The 26,104-nt window shown below is 40.5% G+C and overlaps 1 protein-coding gene across 2 annotated transcripts in view; it reads right to left on the bottom strand.

Moving 5' to 3' along the window:
- Window positions 1–25,828, bottom strand: part of hrasb (HRas proto-oncogene, GTPase b) — a 62,221-nt gene extending 36,393 nt beyond the window's left edge. The window contains exon 1 of one of the 2 annotated variants that reach the window (XM_041276736.1): window positions 25,586–25,828. The gene's annotated coding sequence lies outside the window, so the exon portion shown is untranslated. The remainder of the gene's footprint in view (window positions 1–25,585) is intronic. The other variant, XM_041276735.1, reaches the window with a different exon arrangement.
- Between the last annotated feature and the right edge of the window lie 276 nt (window positions 25,829–26,104).

The following is a 26,104-nucleotide window of genomic DNA, read 5'->3' as shown; positions in this document are numbered from 1 at the left end:
TATTTGCTTATACTAGTAAAGTACAGTAAGAGCACGTAGTAAGTACGATAAATGTATGAGAATGATTTCAAATAAGAGCAGTTACAAAAAACATGAATATGGATACCTATAAGAGTAAATCAAATACAAGATACAGGAAGTAGTTATACTTAAGAGCAGTAGTAGAGTATGGCAAGGTGTGGAGCAGTTCAATGCAAGTACAAGCTAATGCAAGTACTGGTACAATTGGGTGCCTTATAGTCCAGTATAGTCAAGAGTTGTGAGGTTTACATATGCTATCTGAACAGGTGTGTCTTGAGGAGGCTCCGAAAGGTGGTCAAGAACTGGGAAGTCCCGATATCCGTGGGTAGGGCTTTCCACCACTGAGGGGCAAGTGTGGAGAAGGAGCAGGCTCTGGAAAACTAATGTTATAGTGTTTGCATTTGTTTACATGCAAAGCACACAAAACATACTTTTTTCTTCTGATTTTTTGTCAATGAACATTATACCTTATTCAAACTCTTTTTTTGCACTGAAGAATTTTTTTCTTGCACTCGTAACAAGCTGTCACAGTCAAACCAGTTTTTACAATGGCCTATCACGGCGATCGAGTGGGTCCATCAGCATTTCACTTTTATTTTATCTTATTTTGAGGTCATATATTAATGAAAAGATCATGTTTTGGGAGGTTACCTATCAACACATGCTTTCACAGCTGCACATTTATTGCCCACCAAAACTCATGGACCAGGCAAGGAGGGCATTAATCAAAGAGGCAACAAAGAGACCAAAGATAACCCTGAAGGAGCTGCAAAGCTCCACAGCGGAGATTGGAGTATCTGTCCATAGGACCACTTTGAGCCATACACTCCATAGAGCTGGGCTTTATGGAAGAGTGGCCAGAAAAAAGCCATTGCTTAAAGAAAAAAATAAGCAAACATGTTTGGTGTTCGCCAAAAGGCATGTGGGAGACTCCCCAAACATATGGAAGAAGGTACTCTGGTCAGATGAGACTAAAATTGAGCTTTTTGGCCATCAAGGAAAACGCTATGTCTGGCGCAAACCCAACACCTCTCATCACCCCCAGAACACCATCCCCACAGTGAAGCATGGTGGTGGCAGCATCATGCTGTGGGGATGTTTTTCATCGGCAGGGACTGGGAAACTGGTCAGAATTGAAGGAATGATGGATGGCGCTAAATACAGGGAAATTCTTGAGGGAAACCTGTTTCAGTCTTCCTGAGATTTGAGACTGGGACGGAGGTTCACCTTCCAGCAGGACAATGACCCTAAGCATACTGCTAAAGCAACACTCGAGTGGTTTAAGGGGAAACATTTAAATGTCTTGGAATGGCCCAGTCAAAGTCCAGACCTCAATCCAATTGAGAATCTGTGGTATGACTTAAAGATTGCTGTACACCAGCGGAACCCATCCAACTTGAAGGAGCTGGAGCAGTTTTGCCTTGAAGAATGGGCAAAAATCCCAGTGGCTAGATGTGCCAAGCTTATAGATACATACCCCAAGAGACTTGCAGCTGTAATTGCTGCAAAAGGTGGCTCTACAAAGTATTGACTTTGGGGGGGGGGGGGGGTGAATACTTATGCACACTCAAGTTTTCTGGTTTTTTGTCTTATTTCTTGTTTGTTTCACAATAAAAAATATTTTGCATCTTCAAAGTGGTAGGCATGTTGTGTAAATCAAATGATACAAACCCCCAAAAAATCAATTTTAATTCCAGGTTGTAAGGCAACAAAAAAGGAAAAATGCCAAGGGGGGTCAATACTTTCGCAAGCCACTGTATGTATGTGTGTGTGTGTGTGTGTGTGTATATATATATATATATAGATATATATATATATATATATATATATATATATATATATATATATATATATAATATATTTTTTTTTTTTTTTTTTTTTTAATTGGTCATTCATATTATTAGCAATAAATCATGTTTCTGACAGACAGTTAAAGTTAAAAAGTATCAGAGCCATTGCTCTTAAGATAATCATGATTTCATTATCATCTAACCCCAATACCTACAGTAATTATTTGCCCAAAAAGTAGAATCTGAGAATTACCAGAAATGTGGGTGCTTGACCAGTTGAAGAAACTATCCCAGAGAATGTAGCAGTGGCATCAGAGAATCAAGGAGACAACATTAGATCAGTTTAGATATGCAATCAGAGGTGACTAATATGGTAAACTGAAAGGCATTATTCCATATACACGTTGCACAAACACTAAGTAAAAGCTGCATCAACTAGAAAGAATGACTAATTTATAAGGAGCACTTCCTAGCACAGCAGTCACCATAATCTGTATACAGCCCAGTGTTACAGAACACCTTGTGTTTGAAAGCAGTGTCTGGTCTAACTACTCCATGAGAGAGAAGAACTACCCGAGGACCTCACGTTGCAGAGATATGCATCTGATTTAGAAACTGGATTGTCTCTACAGAATACACCTTATGTGACGGCTCTGTGAGACAGTCAGCACGATCTTCTGGATGTGTCAGCTGTGTTTTAGTCAAGTGCCTGAGGAGTAAAGAGTGCAACGCACCACAAAGGAATATCTGATGAGAAAGGGTTCCTAGTCAAATGCAAAAGTTTATTAGCGTGTTAATTGGGGTTTAAACATTTCAATGCTAATGTCTTTCAAATTGTATTTTCGTGCTGATGAGGCTGATTTCCTCGAGGTCCCTCCTAGTCGTACCGTTACATTTAGCGCTCAGGCGTTTAGTCATACAGCCACTGTGCTTTGGAATTCCCTTCTTAAGAATATCAGAGGCATCTCCTCCATCTCCATGTTCAAATTGAAGAGTAAAACCTTGTTGTTTGATAGGGCTTTTGTTCTATGATGATGTAAAGTGCCCAGAGACATGAAAATGTGTAGTGGGAGCTATATACATCAAAGTTTGATTGATTGATTGATCTTTTCTGTCTTTTCAGTTGTGTGTTTAATTTGAACATTGCATTGTTTGTATGTGTGGAATCTATAATCAGCACTAATTAAGAGACAGTAAGAGACAGTAATTTTCTACACTTCTACACTAGTTTCTTACTTTGCTGGTGAGATTTGTTTTTAATGTATTAATTTTGCTCTGGATAGAGCAAAATTAATTGGACATATATGATGATGATGATGATGATGATGTTGCGTGATGTTTTTAGTCATTTTAAAGAGAAATAAAAGAAGGGATTTACTTGGTTTGGGGGGGGGGGGGGGGGGGTAATAAACTTAGTGCCTCATCCTTGTCACTAGTTTTCAATGTAGAGTGGTTAGCACTAACCCAGGTAATCTGTTAAATTGAACTCTGGGACTTGTAGAAGAAAGACACTGGACTGCTCAGTTTTCTCATTGGCGTGACTGTACCTCTACTTGCAGAGTATTTCTTACCAGGACTGTTTATGTAGATTTATTGTAGTTTGGAATTTTCTTTTGCCACTTTTGATCCCAGCTAAAAGAGGGAGTTATTTTTTATTTCACTTTTTTGTTGCTTTTTTGCTACTTTCGCTCCTATGATCAAGGCCGTAAAGCTGTGAAAGACTTCCTGAGCAGAAGGCATCCCTAGTAAACATATACACATACCTCAACCTACCTTCATAACTTATTCATTTCTCTGAACTTTCTCTTAATGTCCTTTTTGATGTGATAATAGGTGCCCTAAATACATCTGAAGGTGTAGTTATACTCTCATTGTAGGTTTCCCTACACCATAGCCCTTTAAGGTAATTGTAGCTAACAAAATAATTCCATAAATGTTAGCCACTTTGCACTTCCATTAGCTACATAGGTCTTAAATGTGCAGTTTTGAAAGAATCAGAATAACACTCGCATTTTCTTTAACCCAGCGTAGTACTAGATGTAGTGCCTGATCTTCTATCTTTGAGCAATCCCCTCGCTAAATTTGTGCCTCGCAAAAAAATAGTGCTTTGGCACAAAATGAGAGCTATTCCAAAATGGTACAAAGCAGTTCCTCAACATTGGAATATAGCAGTTTTTTGAGCAATTCGCAAATCTGTTTGTCCTCACAAAATCGTCTGTGCATACACTACTAATATAGCAACTGCACACAACAGCCAAGCGAGAATGCAGAATGATGGACAGTAACCATTAGTAATGGCAATACCTCAACAAGCTGCTATCATTGGTGTCGCCACAGTATGTACCGATATGACAGCAGACGAAACCACACAATATATCGTGCACACATACATACGGACCATTCAAATACACAATTGGCTCCATAGCTTTGTGCCGAGTTTTCAAATTAATGAACTGATAACGCCACTGTTTTATTGAATATGGACAGTATTGTATCACAAGGAAATACTATATAGGTTTCTTCTTTTCTGATCTGACACAGCTGTATGTTTTTAAAGTAAAATTTTAAAAAAAGCTTTGGATACTGGCTTTTTTTCTGATTTTTTTTTTTTTTTTTTTATATAAGTTGTGCCATGACAAAGTCTACTGTGGTAGCACACTCTCTGATTTGTAAATGTAACAAGGTCATTCACCTGCAAAGTAAACATCAATCAAGCATTTTTATATACACAATACACAGAAATGCATTATGTTATTCATTCTACTCACCCATTTGAACATCATGATTAAGCCCAATTTGTAAGGTGTTGCCAGAATGGATTTTTTCACTATGCCATTTTTTTGAAAGAATAATAATTAATTCTAAATACTCTCCTAAAATGTTAATTGTAGCCTACTATGATTTCTAAATAAATGAACAGTCTCTCAATTAGCAATATTGACATTCAGCAGACTGGACAGCTGCATAAAAATGGACAGAAATTACAGTTAACAGAACTGTTTGTCCCGCCTCAGCTAACTTATGATTGGACTGCTGCAGCGAAAATACAGGTCTTTGATTGGTTGATTCACGGGTCTGACTTTAGGAAAACGTTAGCATGCCTTTCACAGTAAGAGTCGGTGTTTGGCTCTCCGAACTGCAGCTGACCACCTCTCAAAAGTAATGCACAGCAACCTATGGAATAGCCAAATAAAGCAATGGGTCACAAGATGGGTGTATGACGTATTGTGGCAAAGTGCCCGCCCCTGTGTGTATTTTGTATTGTATGTTGTGTGTTAATGTTGGTGTATAGTCATTGGTACATGGGATATAAACGGTTCTGTGTAAAAAATTGTGGCAGAGCAAAGCTCCGCCCTTTAAATTGGCAGGGATGGGGTTAACTTCCCCTACCTGCCTGGGTTTATTATGTTCAGGTGGCTGGGGTTGATTAGTTGATTAGGTTGATTAACGATCAATCAGCGCCCAGCCACCTGATATAAAAGGAGGCCTCTGCTTCTCATTTGGAGAGAGGGAGCTGAGGAAGCAGGTTGGGTTTTTTTGGGTTGTTTAGAAAGTTTGAATCCAGTGAAGGCATTGCCCAGCCTGGAAACTTATTTTTTGTAAGTTTTGCTTTTTATCTTTTTTGTGTTTAAATTGTTTTGTTTTGGCCCTTGTGCCCTTTCATTTTTGTGTTTATTTATAATAAAATAGTTATTTTTTTTTTTAACTGCAGTCTATCTCTGGGCCTCTATCCACTCGCCAGCCTGCCACATTTGGTGTCAGAGTGGGATAGCGCCACCTAGAGGCTCAGAGCAGTATTTTTGCTTTGTTTTGTGGAATTTTTGGGATAATTTTTTTTTTTTTTTTTTGGAAAAAAAAAAAAAAATGGGAAAGAAGAGCAGACAGCGGCAAAGGCAGGAAAAGCAGCAGCAGCTGAAGAAATGTAAGCTGCTGCAGCCACCGCTGGAGGACCCGGCCAGCCTCTTCCCCTGGTGTTCCTGGTGTGGGAAGGAGGACCATCGTTGGCGGTCCTGCCCAGACGTGCCACCGGCAAACTGGTGTGGCCGGTGTGAGGAGGACGGCCACAACTGGGCAGGATGCCCCTACAACCAGGCCCAGGAAGAGGTGCCGTGTTCACCCCGGGCATCAGGGGCCACCCCACTACCTCCAGCACCACCACCTTCACCACCGTCCCAGGAGATCTGGGACTGGTTGATGCACCCTGAGGCAGACCTCGTCCACGATCTCCCCATAGTTATCAACACGCTGTGGCGTCGAGATGGGGAGAGGTGGGAACAGTGGGAGGAACAACACCACCCGGCCTCCTTCCCAGAGGTTGCCCTCATGGTGGTTAATTACCTGGCGGTAGACATGGGAGATGCCCCGGTCACTCCAATAAAGAGGGGTGAGTCGCCTTCCCGAGAGCCAGAGAGGGGTGAGGAGCCGCCGTCGCTCCCAGAGCCAGAGAGGGGTGAGGAGCCGCCGTCGCTCCCAGAGCCCGAGAGGGGTGAGGAGCCGCCGTCGCTCCCAGAGCCAGAGAGGGGTGAGGAGCCGCCGTCGCTCCCAGAGCCAGAGAGGGGTGAGGAGCCGCCGTCGCTCCCAGAGCCCGAGAGGGGTGAGGAGCCGCCGTCGCGAGCCCGCCGCCGTCGCTCCCAGAGCCAGAGAGGGAGGAGGAGCTGCCGTCGCTCCCAGAGCCGCCGCCGTCGCTCTCAGAGCCCGAGAGGGAGGAGCCGCCGCCGCCACTCTCAGAGCCCGAGAGGGAGGAGCCGCCGCCGCTCTCAGAGCCCGAGAGGGAGCCGGGCCGCCGTCGCCGCCTCTGCCACCAGAGGGAGCCGGGCCGCCGTCGCCGCCTCTGCCACCAGAGGGAGCCGGGCCGCCGTCGCCGTGCTACCTTGGAGATTCGGGGCCCCCTCAACCAAAGAAGGCTTGGGGGCTCCGACATCAACCCCGCCCACCACCACCCACCATAACAGCCCACCCAAGGGACATAATTGGACTCTTGGGGGGAGGGGGGGGGGGGGGGGGGGGGGAAGGGGGGAGTTGGCCGATTGCGGCCGGTGTACGTTGTACATGGGGGGGGGTGTGTGGCAGAGCAAAGCTCTGCCCTTTAAATTGGCAGGGATGGGGTTAACTTCCCCTACCTGCCTGGGTTTATTATGTTCAGGTGGCTGGGGTTGATTAGGTTGATTAACGATCAATCAGCGCCCATCCACCTGATATAAAAGGAGGCCTCTGCTTCTCATTTGAGAGAGAGGGAGCTGAGGAAGCAGGTTGGTTTTTTTTTGGGTTGTTTAGAAAGTTTGAATCCAGTGAAGGCATTGCCCAGCCTGGAAACTGTTATTTTTGTAAGTTTTGCTTTTTATCTTTTTTGTGTTTAAATTGTTTTGTTTTGGCCCTTGTGCCCTTTCATTTTTGTGTTTATTTATAATAAAATAGTTATTTTTTTTTGAACTGCAGTCTGTCTCTGGGCCTCTATCCACTCGCCAGCCTGCCACAAAAATGTATATTTGTATTTAGGCATGATGATTGCACAGCGCTTCACATGCAAGTATAATGTAATAATATGCAAGCACGGGGAATTGCACTTTATTAATTCACGTGCAGATATACCGCAACTCCAATTGAATGATTGACTAGCAATCAAGTCTCGGTACAGCTGCATTAAAGCAGCATGTTTTCATTCACTCGGGGTTGTGTGAGGGGTAAGTGGAGGACTGATGTGTAGAAGGAGAAAGTAAAACGATAACTAAACGTAAATATATAACCGCTGTTTTGAATCACCGTGTCTGTCTAGCGCACTATTGGTTTAAGTGTTAGTCCGTTTTGTTTGTCTATTTATTTTGCCGTCAAGTGCCGTGTCATGGGTTTTGTACTGTTTTATTTTATAATAATAAAACGCGCAACAGACGCAGATTAGATATTATTTTATAATAATAAACTGCGCAGCAGAGCATCCATTTATCATTTCATCTCACAGTACTGTGTGTTTCTTCTGGTCTGACGTCCCCACTACAGCTGTCTTTGTCACATGTGGTGTCAGAACCGGGACAACAGCGCCTCCAAAACTCAGGCCAGGAGGAGTACTGTAGAGAAAAAAATCTATATTAAAAGGGCAATGGCAGAAGACTGCGTCAGGCTATGGGAGTGGATCCATGAGAATGCGAGGCTGGAGGCCCAGACCATGGCCATAGCCATCCGGGTCCTGTGGCTGATGGACAGGGAGCAATGGGAGGCCTGGGAGCAAGAGCACACACCTAAAACCCTGGAGGAAGGTGTGGAGTTGGTCCTCTGCTACCTAGAGGCAGTGATAAAGGGAACTGCAGCTCAGGTAGCAGAGTTTCCAGAGAGATGTCATGGGCCGGTCTGGAGTCCGATCGAGGGAGACTGCAGCCACACCATTGGCAGCATTTCTGCTGCCAGTGGTACAGCGGGGGATAGATTCACCCCACTGTCAGCACATCTGCTGACAGCATGGCCAGTAGCAGCCATCAATGGACATTGCCGCCCATCAACTTCTTAAAGTCCCTGTTCTTGGCTCAGGACTTTCAGAGAGACTTTGGGGATTTTAAGGGGGGAGGTGACCATTGAGGCCATGTGTGCTTTGCACAAGGGGGGGTATATGTGGCAAAGTTCCCCACCCCTGTGTGTATTTTGTGTTGTATGTTGTGTGTTAATGTTGGTGTATAGTCATTAGTACACGGGATATAAACGGGTCTGTGTAACACGAGTGTTTAAAATGTATATACACACGTATCTATGCAATTAATTTACAGCAAACACACAGCAACACACAGCAAAGATAACGTGCAGGATCCCCCTCCCTCTTCATCCTTCTCTCAATCTTCATTTCCATACTTTGATGGCACACTTTGGATGCCGATATGCATATGGAGCAGTGAAGAACACATATAACTGTATATGTAAACACACTACCACTGTCCATCATATAAATACAGTGATAAAACACATCTGATCCGCCCATCTGGATTGGGGGGGGGTTCTGTACTATTGTATGTTTGTACTATTGTACCCAACTCCAGAGTGGACTGTTACTGTGACACTATTTGAGCCAGCGATGCGCAGTTATTGGAACTAGCGCATTGCAATTATCGCGCAGATATTGGTATATTCAGACGAATTAGGGCTTTCACCCAATTCAAATTTGATTGCCCTATGTGCATATTGAATGTCCACCTAGAATACATTTGCATCACATGTTTCTAATGACCAATGCATTACCATATGCTAATAGGACCCTATTAAAGAAACAGAAGGAAGGCAGTGTGCCGGACAGAGGTGAATGCACGTTTCCACACTCGTCTGTTGGGCATGGGAATATGCTATAAACGTCACTATGACATGAACAAGTTATATATGTTATGGAAACAAAAAAAATAGGCTTATTGCTTGTATGTTTTTGCCGCAAATTGACTATGGTGATGCAGTATATAGGTTTGCATCACCATCAATTGACTATGGTGATGCAGTATATAGGTTTGCATCACCATCAACTTTAAGTAAACTGGACTCGTTGTATCATGCAGCATTGAGGTACAATACAAATACAAGATTTAATACTCATCATTGTATATTATACGATTTGGTAGGCTGGACTTCTTTGGCTTTACGCAGGTTGAAGCACTGGTATATTCTGATATACAAGGCTATTCAATGTAAATTATGTGAATATACTTAATTAAATGAATACTTTATAGCTTCCCATAGTAACAATAGCCTCAGATCTCATTCTTTTTTGCATTTAAAAATCCCAAATGTGCATAATAAGGCTGGTAAAGAATCCTTTGCTTATTATGCCTTGCTTGACTTGCTGCTACCTGCTTGGCTAGGTCTCACTCATAAAAGAGGTGACTACCTAGTTAAATAAAGGATTATATTTTATATATATATATATATATATAATTTGATCTACTAAAAAACTGAAAAATTAAAAAAAAAAAAAATAGGACGATATTGCATAGTCGTCAAGCAGTTTGGGGTCAGTTTTGGGAGTATTAATATATTTGTGCACAGTTTTTGCAAAGGCTTTGTTGGGCACACAAGCCATCGTCTTATATATTACAGATTATAAAACGACGACATAGTATTCCGATAGTGTCCTAATACTAAGTGGGTATTTGGTATCACATTTTCAGAATACTGGTATCCAGAATACGGACGGATTCATTCAGAATACCCTGCTTACATGGCATGGAATAGCTATTCAAATTTCCCACTATTCTGAATACAACTGGAATCCTGATAGAACAGGACAACCGGAACAGGTGCCCGGATAGCAATATGGGTGCAGTTAATTGCACCTACCACGCATTGCAGGTGCGCGACCTCATAAAAACCTTGCAGTATCTCCTCCATTTGCTCTGGTACTGGGGAATTTAATCCCAGCACAACGCAGCAACACGGTGGCAGGACACAGGTGACTGGGTGATCCCCACTGTATCACCTGCTACCTTCTGGAAGGTCCCGGTAGCCGGGATACACATACAGACAGACACTACCAATTGCTCAGACAAGCCATGACTGTGCAGGTTTGTTCTGTCCAGGTCATCATGCAGCATGTGACATAGATGAGTCAGCATGTCTTGGTTGCGACGATACCTGGACAGGACTTGCTTATTGCTGAGCTCCTCATATGTGTGCCGAGGCCGGTACACCCTTTCAGCATATCTTCGCCTATGTCGGGGGTTGCTGTTGCTGGGTGTGCCTTGCATCATTCACATCCAAATGTCAACGGACACGCTGCATGCTACCCATATTTCCCATTGTTGCCTGTCTGTAGTGTAAGCAGAGTTAATGCAGTCCTTTTACAATCCTTATTCTGCGCATCACAAACCTAGTTTTGTGCTTGGCATACCTTCGAATATACCAGGATCACTCATATTTTTGGCCAATCCTCCCATATTGCGCGATGCATACATTTTATTTCTGCACAGCAAAGAATGGATTGAGATGCGCAAAAGGACGTTTTCAATAAATATATATATATATAAATATTCAATAAACTTGACAAAATTTCAGCACAACTGCCAATTGCGACGTGTATACCCATCTGCGCGGTGCACAAACCTTTCGAAGATTGGGCCTGGAATGTTTTCTACTACATGTGTTTCTTTGAAAAGATGTGCAAGGAACTATTTTGTTAGCTACAATTCTTTTAATACCCATGCTGGAAGTCCTAGAATCTTGTTGATAATTGTTTAGTGACTCCACCATCCAAATGCTACGGTAACATTACAAGTAGCATACGGAGGGGTTTCAATTCCCTGGTGCCTAATCATCAAGGAGTGCTTGTGGGTAAAATAACTCATTTCTAATGGACTGATCTGGGATACAGAGGCACAAGAAAATACAAAAGATTGAAGGCTAAAGTACTATAGAATACAAAGTAGAGGACAGAAAAGCAGAATTGTAACGTTTTTTATTTGTCAAGTATTCCTGCAAGTGGTTGCAGCCAACAAAATCAATTTCATATTTGTGATAATGAAGCTCATTAGTTTACCACCAATACAGTTCTCATTCTGAAAGAATATATTCTACCAAATGTATTTCCATTTTTAAACTAATTTCTGGCATACCTGTATGCTCAAGTGTTGTGTATTCATTTAAATACTGAACAAACTGTCAAAAGTCAATAAAAAAAAGATTGAACAGTTTTTCCATTTAAAGGAATGCTAACCAATGTTTAACGCCATTTTCTTACCTCGTCTTTGCTTTAGTAACATAGGGCCTGCAGACACACGGAAGCGAAGCTGACATGCAGATTTCTTTTTTTTCTGTTGCAGTTGTTTTTGATGTAAATACAAGGTGCCATCATTAGGATACCAGCAATGGTAGCAGCTATGGTGGAGTGAGGCAAGTAGTAAACCATGTGACTGTACCAACAATGGTATAGAAACAGGCGCACACACAAAGGAATAAAAGATGCAAAATAGTCAAAATAAAACAAACAAAACACAGCTAATCAAAATAAAAGCTGGCTACCTCCATTGAAAGGAGGGACCTGCTCCAGGAGCCCACCGTGCTACACACCCCTGTTTATACTGTGGCTCGTTTCTAAAATCGTACGTGTGTCAGTTGTCCTAGTTAACACGCAGTGACTTTTAACACAGACGTATAGAAGACATCATTCTAACTGTACTGGCTAGTGCATTCTCCCCGAGAAATCCTAGTGAATTTGTAGACGTAGCTGATCCCAGCTGATTCTTTCTCTCGCTCTACGTGGTTCGCCCCAGTTAGACAAAGAACAGTGGAATGTAGCGCAGTTCCCTTTTTAGAAGTTCAGGCGTTCAACGTCCCCCGTCCCTCCACCCTCTCCCCCCCCCCCCCCTCCTCACACCTGGGATTCTGTGTCAGCCCATCCCCAGCACCTCCCTGGCCCCCCCCAGGAGTGTGGCGTACCCTAATGCACACAGTCGGTTTCAGGCCATGCTCACAAAAACTATGAGGGAATTTTAAGGCTGTTAAAATTCCTAACAACGGATCACGGTTTGACGCGACCCATTTTAGGGTCAAAAGTAAATTACACGTGACAAAAAATTGGGACTATTTAACCCTTTTCAACTGTTTGAGGGTTAGAAGTCTAATGTTATTTTTCAAAGCATGTTTAAATTTAAGAAGTCTCTATAAACGCTCTTCAAAAAACAGTCCTTAAAAAAAACATTCCTTAAAACGTAATGCTTTCTGAATAGGGTCCATTATCACAATAATTTTACTTATTTTAAGAATCTCTTAATTCTTTATTTGTTTTACCGATTCAGGATATGCAAATATTTCAAATAAGCAATACAGATATATTGTCCATAACTATTAAACACTCAATAATTCTTAATAACATAAAAAAAAAAAAAAAAAAAAAAAAAAAAACTACAATTTAATGTACTCATAATGCAAGCCAATGCGTGAAGAGTTATTATAAATATGTTGAATTCATTATTTCTCAACATTTTTCTGATGAAATGTGTATTTTTAAAAATACACTCAGGAAGAGCAATTGTCAAAAATATTAAACATTCTTAACTGTTTATCCTACAAGGACTCCAAGAAGAAGTGCAGCATGGGATAGAGTGCAGAAGACATTCAACAACTGTTTTGGTTCACGAATGGTATGAAACAATACCATTAAAATTCAAATACATTTTAACAATACATCCATCATTCAGATAGTTATTAATTGTGAGATCCTTGAATTTGTGGCAGTCTATATTAACCAAGATTAACTGGAACACAGTCGGCCCTTTAAAACATAAATCACTTTCAATTGCAAAGACTGTTGAACCAGTTGGAGTGCTGAATTTTACTAAAAGGGCATACTGCACAGTACAAAACAAGAATAAGCCAACTGGGAAGATGAGAGGCAGGTGCTTTTCTGTGAAAGAGCAGCTGTCAAAAGTAAACATGTCCAGGTGATTGTCCCTGAATTGTAAACTGTTTACTGTAGCTACAAGTCTAAATTTACTGTGAGTGAGTCTGCTGCTATTGGTTGCTTTCCTCGGTGTGCTAAAAGTAGTTTTTTTTTGGTTCTCTGAAATGCAATTTCGAATTGAAAGAGGACTAAGTGGTCTTAAATATGACCTAGTCTTGATATATGCCAACATTTGACTAAACTGAGACAGTTTCCATGGAAAAAAAACAAGTCTCACCTTTTTCTCACATGTTGCTACAACTGTTTAAATAACGTACCTGTAATTTTTCTTTTCATTGTTAACATCCTGACAACTTTTTACACATAATTTTAAAGTCTGTTTCAAGTTATTTTCAAAATGTCTGCTCTAGTGCAGATAGTGTAGGAATTATTGCCCACATTGTCAAACAGGTAACACAGCAATAACGAGATCCATGATGTGCTACGGAACAGAAAAGCCAGAGCACTTTTTTTTTTTAAACCCCTGCAGTGATTTAGAGGACTAATCTCAAACTCCAGTCCACAACAACAGCCATCTTGCAACGAGCATTGAAACAAATTTTAAAGCTATAGGTGTAAAACGTCAGGATGTTAACAAGGAAAACAGACATTACAGATGCGTTATTTAAACAGTTGTCACAGCACGAGGTGACATGTAACGCTATATATTTTTTTTTTAACTCTGTTACTTACTCTTTAACACTAGAATGATCGAGGCGGTCATTTTGACCGTTTTTGGAATTTAAATTTAAATTGCTGTGTGTGTGTTTAAGATACGGAGCTTGGCTTTCCTGACTTTTCCTAAAGTACGTAATTACCCTGACAAAGAAAGACTCGCATAGCTGCAAAAATTAGCAAGATAAAATACTGTCATACCTATTCTGACCAGGAGCGGTCAAATTGACCGATATATATATAAAACATATTATTTGTATTCATCAGCCGGGACTAGCAGACATGTATTGAAGTTTGCTCTTATCAGTCTGCATTCCACAAGCAGGCAGTCTGTTGACATTTCTATTGTTTCAGTGAGCCTCCTGATAGCCCATCACAGAGCCAGACTGTCTGTCTGCACTGGTTACTGTAATTCACTAAATTAATTGTTACACCAATACATACTACAAATGGATCGTTAAGACGCAGGACAACAAAGCAGTGTTTGGAATTACTGCACATTTTACCAAACATCGATTCTTTGGCAGCAAAGATGGGCAATGACAATCTGGCTCTGAAGCAGACTGGACACCAACATGATCCATGGTCAATGCCCTTGGAGTAAGTGGAAGCTTTCATTGTACTACTATATGCCCATGGAACATCTGGTGCCAGAAGCCTGGGTTACTGTTGATAGCTGAGCAGAATGCGCAAAGACAGTCTGTGGTTAAGTGCACTGCATATTTTGAAAAGCGAAGGATTTGAGTGATTTATGCAGCACTTAGACCTTGTAAACAATTGTAAATGAAGCCCATTCTGTTCAATTGTTTATTTATTCATGTAATTTCGATTACAGTATGCCTGTGTATAAATGCATAGCTTTGGTTGTGTATATGCGCTTTGTATGTAGGCAAAATAAACCCATTTATTTTTAAAAATTGATTCAGTTGTACAGTTTTGTATGTACGTGATATACATGTATGTACACACACATTTATTTTGAAATATTTGCTTATTTCATTTTTTACCATTTTTTGAGGATGCGTGTAATATTTTGTATATAAACACATTTCTGTTCAAATGTCTGTTTATTTACAATGTTTCAGTTGTGTAGATGCGTTATATGACGTTCCTGAATACAACTATGACTTATATCCAATTGTTTGTCCTTTCATTATAATATTTGTTGTATTTAATACGCTGGTCAAATTGACTTTTAAAACAAATATTGATCAATGAATTAGGTTTAAGAGATTTATTTGAACTCTGTAGGTAGTAGTTCACGCCTGGTGGTGTTGGTAGCCAACAGCAATAACAGAACTATGTTACTTGAATACATATTTTGGTACAAACTTTTTTTTTTCTCCTTGGTAGTTACCCATGATAGATGATACTTAAGGCTAGTGTATAACGAATTGCATTGTATTGTTAAGGGGCAGAAAAGTCAGATGACCAATCATGAAGATAACAAAAGTGTAAGAAAGAAAAATATCTTTCTGTGCTTTGCAAAGGGCTTTTTATTTATATTTTTATTGCAAATGGTAACTTTTTATTTGTAGTAGCTTCAGTATTATTTACAACCTTGCTTATAAAAACAACTGAAACATAAAGCACTTTTTATAAGTCAAACAACATTAATCTGAAACACTGTATAAATGGTGTCACAAAAAAAAAAAAAAAAAAAAAAAAAAATTGTGTAAAGATGCTTGAGGGCTACTTCCAGCAGATAACACTGTGTAACAATTTTTTTTGTTTGTTTTTTTGTTTCCTGGGTAGTAAGTGTCATTTCCTAATTGCTTATGCCTCAAAAGTATAGAAAATGGCTATTATTCCCCACAAACTTTGCTTTTGTGACCAGGACAGTGATATTTCAAAATATCACTATTTCCAATGGGAAAACGGGCAAATGTGTGTCTTTTTGTTCACATAAAGTCAGAAAAAAACAACATATGAATCCAAATTAACATGTGTTTATACTAAAGTAATACAAAAATGACTACAAAAGATTTAGAAGTGAGTAGTTTTTCGAGATTTACGATTATACTGTATTTATTTTCTGACTTTATGTGAACGAAGAGACACACATTTGCCCGTTTTCCCATTGGAAATAGTGATATTTTGAAATATCACTGTCCTGGTCACAAAAGCAAAGTTTGTGGGGAATAATAGCCATTTTCTATACTTTTGAGGCATAAGCAATTAGGAAATAACACTTACTACCCAGGAACAAAAATTGTGTTACATAGTGTAATAAATGATTGTTTGGTGGTACTGCCTTTAGTTATAGTAGAAAGTTGCACGAGGTTACGACACAAACACAATTTTCAGTGCTGAAGTCTCATAAACAGAAAGTACAGCTTCTGGACATGTTTCCATGCGAAAAAAAATACCTTGGTTAATTGTGCAGCTTTTTAGTCATACCAGGTTTTACACATACACTTCCAGTAACGTGTGGAATGTGCTTGGTATGTGTGTGCTGCTTTCTAAGCTGCGTGGAAACCCAGCCAATGTTTCAAAGATAAGCCATGTATAAATGCCAGCTGATCGGTGACTCATACCAATCTACAAAGAAATGACTGCTCTTTAAAAGGCAAATATTGGAAGAAATAAAAACCTGTTGGACTTCTTAGCAATAAATGAATTAGCAATAAATGAATTAGCTTACCTTTCATGGTTATGAAAGCCCATATGTGCAGATATAGTTATGAACTATTAAAGTGTTTGTAGCTAACACAATCTTTTTTTATATAAATCTTACCTGTGCACCGCTATTTATGATGCAGGTCTCAAATGTGAAGTTTGGAAAGAAAAACATAGCAAACATTTTTATTCAAAAGCCGACATCTGGTACTACACTCAGTAAAAGGGCCTCTGTTTGCTTGCCTTGCCTGCCAGGAAGTCTGCTACCCTTGCACCTCCAAGGTCATTTCACACCAGCAGTGTATTCTGTCATTTGGGGAAGCTGCTGGTTGGGTACAGGCAGGAAAGAAAGCCCTTAAGGGGTGGGGACAATTTCATTCTCCAGGTAAAATGACCCAGGAAAGTGCAACACATTCTGAACACAAGGCCTGTAAACAGATTTTTTTTAACCTAGTGTAGTACCAGATATCTCGTTTTAAAATGACTGTAAATTATCATAATTGGACTGCATTTTTTCAAAGAGATGGTGGACAATTTACTAGACAGTAACCAGCATTACAACACACCACCCCATATCAGCTGACCATTGCTTTGCTGACAAACACATTTTTGGTCCGTTTATTGCTAGGAATGGCCCAACCATGTGGTCTCCTGACTACATGCTTGTCAATTTCTGGCTGAAACTGAAGGTCTACCAACCTCCAGTTCACACCTTGTGCCAATGTGCCAACCCCAGGCAAAGGCTCTGTGCAGCTGTATATCATGTTCTCCCTCACTGGAGACTGGTACTAAAATACCATACTATATTAATGTCATTCATACAGCGTCTTTCACGTACAAGCATCCCAGGGTGCTTTACATAAATATAAAAATCTGAAAAGAGCGCTAAACTGCTCGCTATTAAATGACCTTAGATTTAAAAATATTCATTGACTCAGCATTCCAAATAGAACCTGGAAGTGAATTCCAAAGTGAAGGAGATTGAGAATGAAATGCTACACAATGCTTCACTGAACGCTAAGGTAGTGATCTTCAAACCAGGGAAATGTGACAGGAAGACTTGGCATGTGTAACTAATATTCTGGCTGCAACCAGGAGGTCAGCAAACAAGGAATTACAATAATTCAACCCTTGAGGTAACAAAAAGCTTGAATCAATGTCTCAGTTTGGGACGACAGAGATCTCAACATAGCTATTCGGCATTTCCTAGGTGTCAAATATAAATATAATATTATAATAATATTCTTTCATTTATATAGCACCTGAATGCAGACCATCTCAAAACACTTTACAATATAAAACACAGTAACAAAATTCACTGTAAAAACACAGCTGTAAGGTACACAGACAATACATATTTTTAGCTTCATGTATAAACCAAAGCGATACATCATTCCAAATTACATAAAAACCTAACTCTGATGGAATGCCAACAAGTAAAAACGTGTTTTTAGTCGTTTCTTAAAAATATGGTTTTAGAGTCCTTGATTGCCTGCGGGAGATATGAACATTTGTGATAAACGGAGGTTCGAATGGACTTAATTTGCAATAATTTGTATAATTCTTTTAAACACTGTGACATAAAGTTTATTCCGTGATCAGTGAGGATTTCTTTTGGAATCCCTACTCTCACTATAATATGTACTAGCTCTCGAGCAATTGCTGCAGCACTAGTGGATCTCAATGGTACTGCCTCTGGATATCTGGTCGCATAGTCCACCACTACTAAAATATGTGTATATCCTGAGTGAGACTGGCTCAATGGACCCACTGTATCCACAGCAATGCGTTCAAAGGGAACTGAGATCAGAGGCAGTGGGACCAGCAGGGCCGGACGAACCCGCCCCGGCACTACTTGCTGGCATTCTGGACACTCCGCTACATATCATGTCACCTCACTAAAAACTCCCATCCAATAAAACTGAGCCAATATTCATTCCCGAGTCTTAACGCCACCTAAATGGCCCGAACATGGGACATCGTGAGCCAACCGCATGATCTCACGTCGAAAAGACTGGGGAACGAGCAATTGTGTTACAATCTGACTTGTGCTCGTGGTTTGGGATACTCTATACAGTAAGTGCCTGACAATAATGTGGTGAGGCTATGTTAGTGGCCGGTTATCCTCTACATCCTTCCCCTAGATAGATCGAACCTGCCCCCAGCAAAGGGTCATTCTTTTGTCCAACGCTAGGTCCACATCTCGGTCCCAGAATTTCAGGATATCGAGCGGAGGTAAAGTAGCTTCAGCACTGGGGGCCTCAGTAACCTGCCCCTGCAGGTCACACTGAGTCCTGATCCCCTTTCTCTTACATTTGACCGATTCTGAAGTTTCCCCCACCAAACCCCAGCCTTGTTTTATTAACATTCCTTTTTTTCAACCCTTCGCTCTCTTCTTGTTTTTCTTGGGTGAAATCGGGAATGGAACAAATCAGTGTGCAGCGGAAAAATATCCCCAATAGTTTCTGCCGCTGCTCCCAAGGTCTTACCGAAGACTGGCTTTAGTATCAAAATGTGGCCAGTCTTGACCCAAAATAACTGGATATGGCAACTTTTCAGCCTCAGCCACGATTACGCAGCGGGTATGACATCCAATCGTCAAATCTAATTTAGTGAGGGGGTAGTCCTTGTTATCCCCATGGATACATGAAATGACCACAACCCTACGTGACCACCAAAGTACCCCTGCCAATAGAGCTTTTCTAATTAGAGTTTACCCACATCCTGAGTCCACTGATGCGTGGGTACTTACATCACCAGCCCGTACATTAACAATACAAGGCCCCTCCCAATCATTACCCCTGGACTTAACTGGTGCTGTCAGGACATAATGGGAGGTCACATCACATTCCATAGCCGTTGGGTAATTCCTGGCGAAGTGGCCGACCTCCTGGCACCGGTAAGAAGTGGGGCGAAAGGGCGCCCATAGAGCCTCCATGTCCCGCTGCCGGGTCAACAACGGGGAGGGGTGCTCTGCTCTTATCCCGCTGGGGGTCGCCCTTGATCTCCATTGTGTTGGAAGAAGGCTGCCCATGAGATGACGTTGCAGTGCTGGTCCATGGGTAGTGGGGGTGAGGAGTTGTGGTGGTCCCGCCAGTTGAAGCTTGTTGGAGGCATGGGCAGATGTAGTAACCACTGGAGGGGTTGGCAGGGCATCCTTGAACCATTCAGCCAATCTGACCAATGCATTCAGCATGTTGGGACGGTGGTGGCTGACCCAGTTCTGGGTATCTGGCCCCAGCACCTTTATGAACTGTTCAATCGCTATAAGCTCTGTAATTTTTTCTGCGTTGTTGGTGCCGGGGCAGAGCCACCGGGTCACGTGGTCTGCCAGTTGTTGCGCCACCACGTGAGGTCGCAGTCATGGGGGTCATTGGTATTCCCAAAACCGATGACAGTGCATCTCCTCTGTGATATCTAGTCTCTGGAGAATGGCCTGCTTCACTTGGTCGTAATCAAGGGCATCTTCATTAGTTAGGGCTTGGTAGGCTGACTGGGCCTCCCCGATCAAACTGGGTCCCAGCCACTCATTTCAAATTAGAGCTGCAGTGTTGTTCAGGGAGGGAACATGATCTGGACACACTGCAACGTTTAGAAGAAAAAAGAATCTCTCTCTTGGCAAATGTTCCCTAGTGAAAGGTGAAGAAAAAAATTCCCTGGCTGATTTAGTAATGATGTGTGAATAAAAAAAAAATACATTGCTGCAATGCGGATAACACAGGATACAACAAAGATAAAGTAATGCCTTTCTTGTAAACGCTGCAGTGGCTTCTGTAACATTGTATGTGTCTCTTTACATCCCCATAAAGCCCACTCTGTGAGCTCCTGCTACTACCTGTAACAGCACAAGAATATATGTGTGACCTGAATGGAGGCTGGGTGCAAACCGGAGCCCATGCACAAGCGAGTGTCTTCAAACAGCCAGGTTCATCTGCATTTGTGCTTCAAAGCTTTTAACTGACAGGGGTCAGGATATGCAGCGGCAGTGCTTCACACAACACTGATCATTTCACTCTTCCCTCTTTAACCTTGGTGATCGACTAAAAGATCCAAGTCTGGCCTTAGCATAGCAGGTCAGAGGCTCGTGTAACTGGCCAGTACACAGGCTGCATTGAAGCTCAATGCTGCAAATTTCCTGAACTATAGAAAACATTCAATGGTAGTACAGTGGCAGCCAAAACAGCTATAAAAATGGCTAAATATGGTGCAGTACTTTCTGCGATAAAACTATGTTTTGGTTAACCTGTCCTGCATGCTCAGCACGCTACAGGGTAGTACCTGACAAGAAACTGGTTTGCACAGATTACTACTGAAATACAATCAGTGCATTTACATGACCAGTAATATTCCACTAGTATTCAGAATACTGAATAATCTGAATATATATTCCGCCTTGTAAACAGCATATTGAGGAATATTCCACCTCTGCATATTGGAGGTGGCATATGCCATTAGTATGCGGAATACTAGTGGAATTTAAAGCCATGCAAACAGCATGAAACATAACCTACAACAGTTACGCGCAATAACAAACATGACATCACATGTGAGAAAACGCAGATACTTTTGGTCCGATGAGGAGAGATCACCTTTATTAAGGATTTTAAAGTCGTGAAACAGCTTGATGGCAAGAAACAGAGATGTCCAGAAGTGTTTAAAAGGATGGTGCAAAAAATCATGAAGGAGGATTTGAGAGAAGTGTGGATCAAGTTCGTCATCAATGTAAAGTTTTAAAAGCACAGTACTATAGGCCTTATGAATGACATACGGGGAAATCAGCCCTTTGTCTTCACAAAGCCGATGTAGCATGTGGAAGTGCACCCCGTGAGACAGTGCAGCCCTTCAGCGCAGCAGTGTGCCTTTAACATGTGCACGTCATGCAATGTAAGGGGAGACGATGGAAAAAACCTTCAGTTTAACTTTTTAAAACTAGAAGAAGAAACAAGCACATATTGTACATTTTTTTCTTTGCAAGCTTTTCCCGCATATATTTTTGTTGTAAGTGTGCTTATTCACACAACTTTATACTCGTGTCAGAAAATGGACTATAAATGTATACAAAACTAGATGTCGTATTCAATGTTTTATAAAAAGTATCAACAATTAGAAAACAAAAAGGAAAAATGTATTTCTTATGTAAGGGGTGCGCTATCTCATGGGGTGCATTTTCACAGCGACGTGGTGTGGATATCGGGTTTGAAGAGGAAAGTTACCCCGATGAGACTGAAAGAAAATAACTGTATCAGTATGTCACCATATTATAATATATTAGCCATCACATACATATTATCTATTTATTCATTTTTCATCAGCTACCAGATCACGTCTAAGATCCATCAAGTCAGTCACTTGTTACTGCATAAATTCCATCTAAGCTATCCAGCAAATTTCCAATAACAATCTGTGGTAAAAGCATTGAAAGCTGGACGATGTCTCCCAAGCTCGCTGTGCTTTGGCTACTTGGTTAAAAAACGTGTATACTCATTACAGCACATTATTGTTAATTGGCATTCTTCTTTTTATACTTTTCACTGCCATCACATAAGGTGTTGGTATATAGTATGTCATTTGAACTGATTGCAAAAGTCGCAAAGCAATGCAAAAAACAGACATCATTTGCTGTATTCAAGCAAAATCAAACTGACTGACTTGGAATTCTCTTGTGTCGCTGCACAAAGGTGAGTGAGAGTAGTTCTGAGTCAGCCAGTTTGATTTTCTGTGAACACAAGTGAGGTACACTGCCTCAGTTGAAATGTCAGTGAGTAAAGTTCTTTGCATGCAATTCTGTACCTGTACATGATTTGTTGCTTTCATGGATGCAAAGTATTGATTGGCTGGTTTTGGTGGATAAAATTATTAATTTGGACCAATTGTGTCTTTGTTTAAAAATACAGCAAGTCAAAACGAAAAAGACAGTACTTGAGCAGACTGATTTCAAATTTGATTCACGCTGATGCAGTAACGTTCCAGCGGGCATGTACTGTGTATTAATGCCCGCTATAGCTGGAAGCTGATTGGCTGATGATGCTGAATCATTTTCTAATGATTTATGATCTGTTGTAGCTTTAAGAGAGTGGTGTTATGTGCCGCAGTGCTTGCAGGGATGGTGGAGGAGTTATGGGTAGAAGGTTGTGGTACAAGCATGTAGTCAGTGTGTTATTTCAGTCAGTTCATATTCCTGTTTGTAGGGTTGGAAAAGGCATAATCAAGTTACTGTATATCTGGGGGACACAAGAATACACGTTGCCTGTCTGGAAGTGATTTTCTTTCACCGATCGGACTGCTACAATAGCATTATGTGAATACTTTGTATTACTTGCAATTGTCTTTCAGTACTGGCAAACAAGTGTGCATTTTCGATTAATAGATCGGATGATTAAATCGATCAATAGAAAATGTCAAGATTACAATATAAACACGGGTTGTGTAAGCGATTTCACACTGCTTTTGATAAAGCCGGGTTTACCTGGGTGACAGACGCAAGTAAACAATGTGTGTATCGATGCCCCAGAAGCATTTAACAGTCGGCCCAAATGTTGATTAAATGTTTCTACATCCTTGCTGCAATCTGGTTCATGCTGTGTCTCAATCAACTAAAATATGGCTAAACAGAAATGCTCCTTGCGGAAGCGAAGGTGTGGCTGTTTGTTATTGCTCACAAACTGCTGTCGTGCATTTTGTCTCGCTCAACCCGGGTCAAAGTGTGTTACCCCAAATCCAGAGGGGGGTCGCTGGGACCAGAGTCCGGGCGCGGGTAGAAGTGCCATTGTAAAAGGGGCTTTAGTTGTATGCCTTAAGTTTAGACAAAGAAAAAGGGGTAGTTTTATTACAAAACAAAAATATAAACATTAAACGTTGACAAAGAATTAAGTAACTAGCATGACAAGGTTTTTATTCAAATCAGGGCTGAAGACAAATATGTTCTGTATTGGCCTTGTTGAACAGAGACTGGGAACAGGAGTCACTAAGAAGGTTACTTTAAAAATAAAACATGTTTTGGATCTAGGTTGTAGTCTGGGTTTAGTAAGAAATTCATGATCCCGTCTGTGTATTTTAATAACCCGGTTCTGATGCTTGGTTTTGTTTTCCTAAGATGACACAGTGAAAACTATATGGCCATTCACTGATATGATAAGCCTTACAAAACAAATAATTCCTTGAAGCATAAATAGCTGTTTACAAAAAAAAAAAAAAAAAAGAAAAAGAAGAAGAAGAAGAAGAGGTAGTACGGATGCTAATATTTTGGACATCATACTTCGGAACTGTTCTATCAATTAAACGCGCATTGAGAATGCTTAAAACGACTAAGGGTTAAGAACGCTATTACAGAAATAGTGGCCATCAGCGTTTACAGCAAGTGTAACTGGAGAGCTCTTCTCGACATCTCTCTTTCCCCCCTTATCTCCAAGGATGGTTAAATGAAATTATCTGTTAAATGTTCCCATTAATATGCATTGTACCACGACGCTACTGTGCTGTGGAAAATTGCCGATGGCTATCACTACTGAATCCTTTGAAGGTTATTTTCTGAACTACGTTCTATTACTATGTGTTTTGTGGTTACTTTGCGATCATCAGCATCAATAGCTACACTGTAATATACATTTTCAAATTAAAACAATACGTCTGGTGAAAGGCGTACGATTCCTTGCACGCTTGGAACGCGCAGTTCCAAAATCTTGAAAAGTATAGTGTGGTGACATCAAATTTTAGAAAAAAAAAAGTTCCATTTTCTGTGTGCGAGAAGTCGTTGTATCCATTTGCTAGGCCACACTAATTGTAGTAATTGTATTTTAATGGTAAGAATGATCCGATTCTAAATTTCTAATGTGAAAGAATTAAATACAATTTACCATTCTTGAATCACCTGTACTATTCACCTTTCTAGGCATAATTTCATAACCAGTGGTGTACTGTTGTGTTACTGAAATCGCACTTCATCATACTACTGGACTGAAATAAGCAAAAAGGTCTCCAGCTCATAATCACATATTGCGGTAATACACATTTTGGAATGAATGGATTGTTACTGTCTAAAATTAGCTATATTTTACATTGAACAAGTGGTAAAACTGTCAACAAAAATAATTCATGAGGTTTCTTCTCAATCATGACAGCTCCTTTATATAATAATGTCGCTTCCTACAGAAAAAAATACGATAAAGAGCTACTATTTTAGTAAAAGCTCAATCAGTTTACAAAATACATACATTCTTTGTTGACTATGATTAATTACCATTTTATTATTAAGAGAAAAAATGTAGAAGCAGTTTGGAAAGATTGGACAACACTCTCTAATATCAGCGTTGTTTTGATTTACATTGCAAATAATAACACTGGCCGTTTATAAAAATGTGCTTTGCAATATTAAAAGTAAGAGTTTATTTTTAATAAATGAAATGTATAGGAATGCTACTTCCGCATGATCCCGATTGAAAGGTTTCGGTTTTGTTCTGCCGGGGCGTCACCCTAGCCCGTTGGATCTGTGCTGCGTGTCGTGTCAGCAACAACCAGGAGGAAAATACGAACTGTCAGGAAAGAAACGCTTCAATGCATAGCAAAACAACAACAAAAAGACATGGTTTCTGCAAATATAACACGCAATGGCTACAACGTAAAATGGTTAATTAATTAAATGTCTACATAATTTGAATCAAATTAAGCTTTTCGCTTAATTGTGACTACAATCCAGGCAAAACACAGCTACGAGAGAAAGTTTCAATTTGGACTTCTTAAAATACACTGGTTATATATCATAGCGAACGCCATAGACAAAACGATTCATACTATACCATAGCATCCATAGGCTACTGTGTATTTCATTGCGAACAACTTGGAAATAAGCCGATATATATATATATATATATATATATATATATATATATATATATCTATAGTATATATATATATATATATAAAATTAACAGGCATTGCAACGCTACTCATTCATACATTAACAGGCATACTCATTCATACATACATACATTCACAACTTCATATTGTTTCTATTTCAACAATAGCGTAGATACTGGGGTCGTCTTGACTTTGTAAACCAGAAAAAGCACGGGCAGTATGTACTTACCACACCGTCTTGAGCAGTAAAAGAGATGCAGTCCACTGGAAGCTGGAATCAAATGGAATAATCCAGCGGCTGAATGGTTATTTTATTAATCTTCGATATGTTGCTGTTATTTATTTATTTAATATATCACTTTGCATTTTCTTGCTTGCACTTTTCCCAGAAATTTTCCAATGACTGATCATTCATTAACCCGTCGCTTACAATGCTGTGTAAATACTGCAGGCAGCCCACGCCCAGGCTGCACTTCATCTCCGCCCAGTGAACTCATCACTCGAGCCGCTAACACCAGCGTTCCTTTGAGATTTGATTGGCCAGGGCTTTTCCAAATAAAACGCGGGTACAAAGTATTCATTTCCAAATGGGTGGCAATCCTGGTAACAACTTTACCAATTTTTGCTACTTCGTCTAAATTTGCTACCGTTAACAAAATATGACGTATATAAGCGTCACATTTTGCCCCCTTGTCAAAATCTGCTACATGTACCAAACGTTATTTGCTTTTGGTCAAGTTAAAACAAT

This window comes from Polyodon spathula, chromosome 17 (assembly GCF_017654505.1).
Source record: "Polyodon spathula isolate WHYD16114869_AA chromosome 17, ASM1765450v1, whole genome shotgun sequence".
NCBI lineage: Eukaryota > Metazoa > Chordata > Actinopteri > Acipenseriformes > Polyodontidae > Polyodon > Polyodon spathula.
Note: the sequence above shows the minus strand (reverse complement) of the source record. Positions and strands in the feature narration are given on the sequence as shown.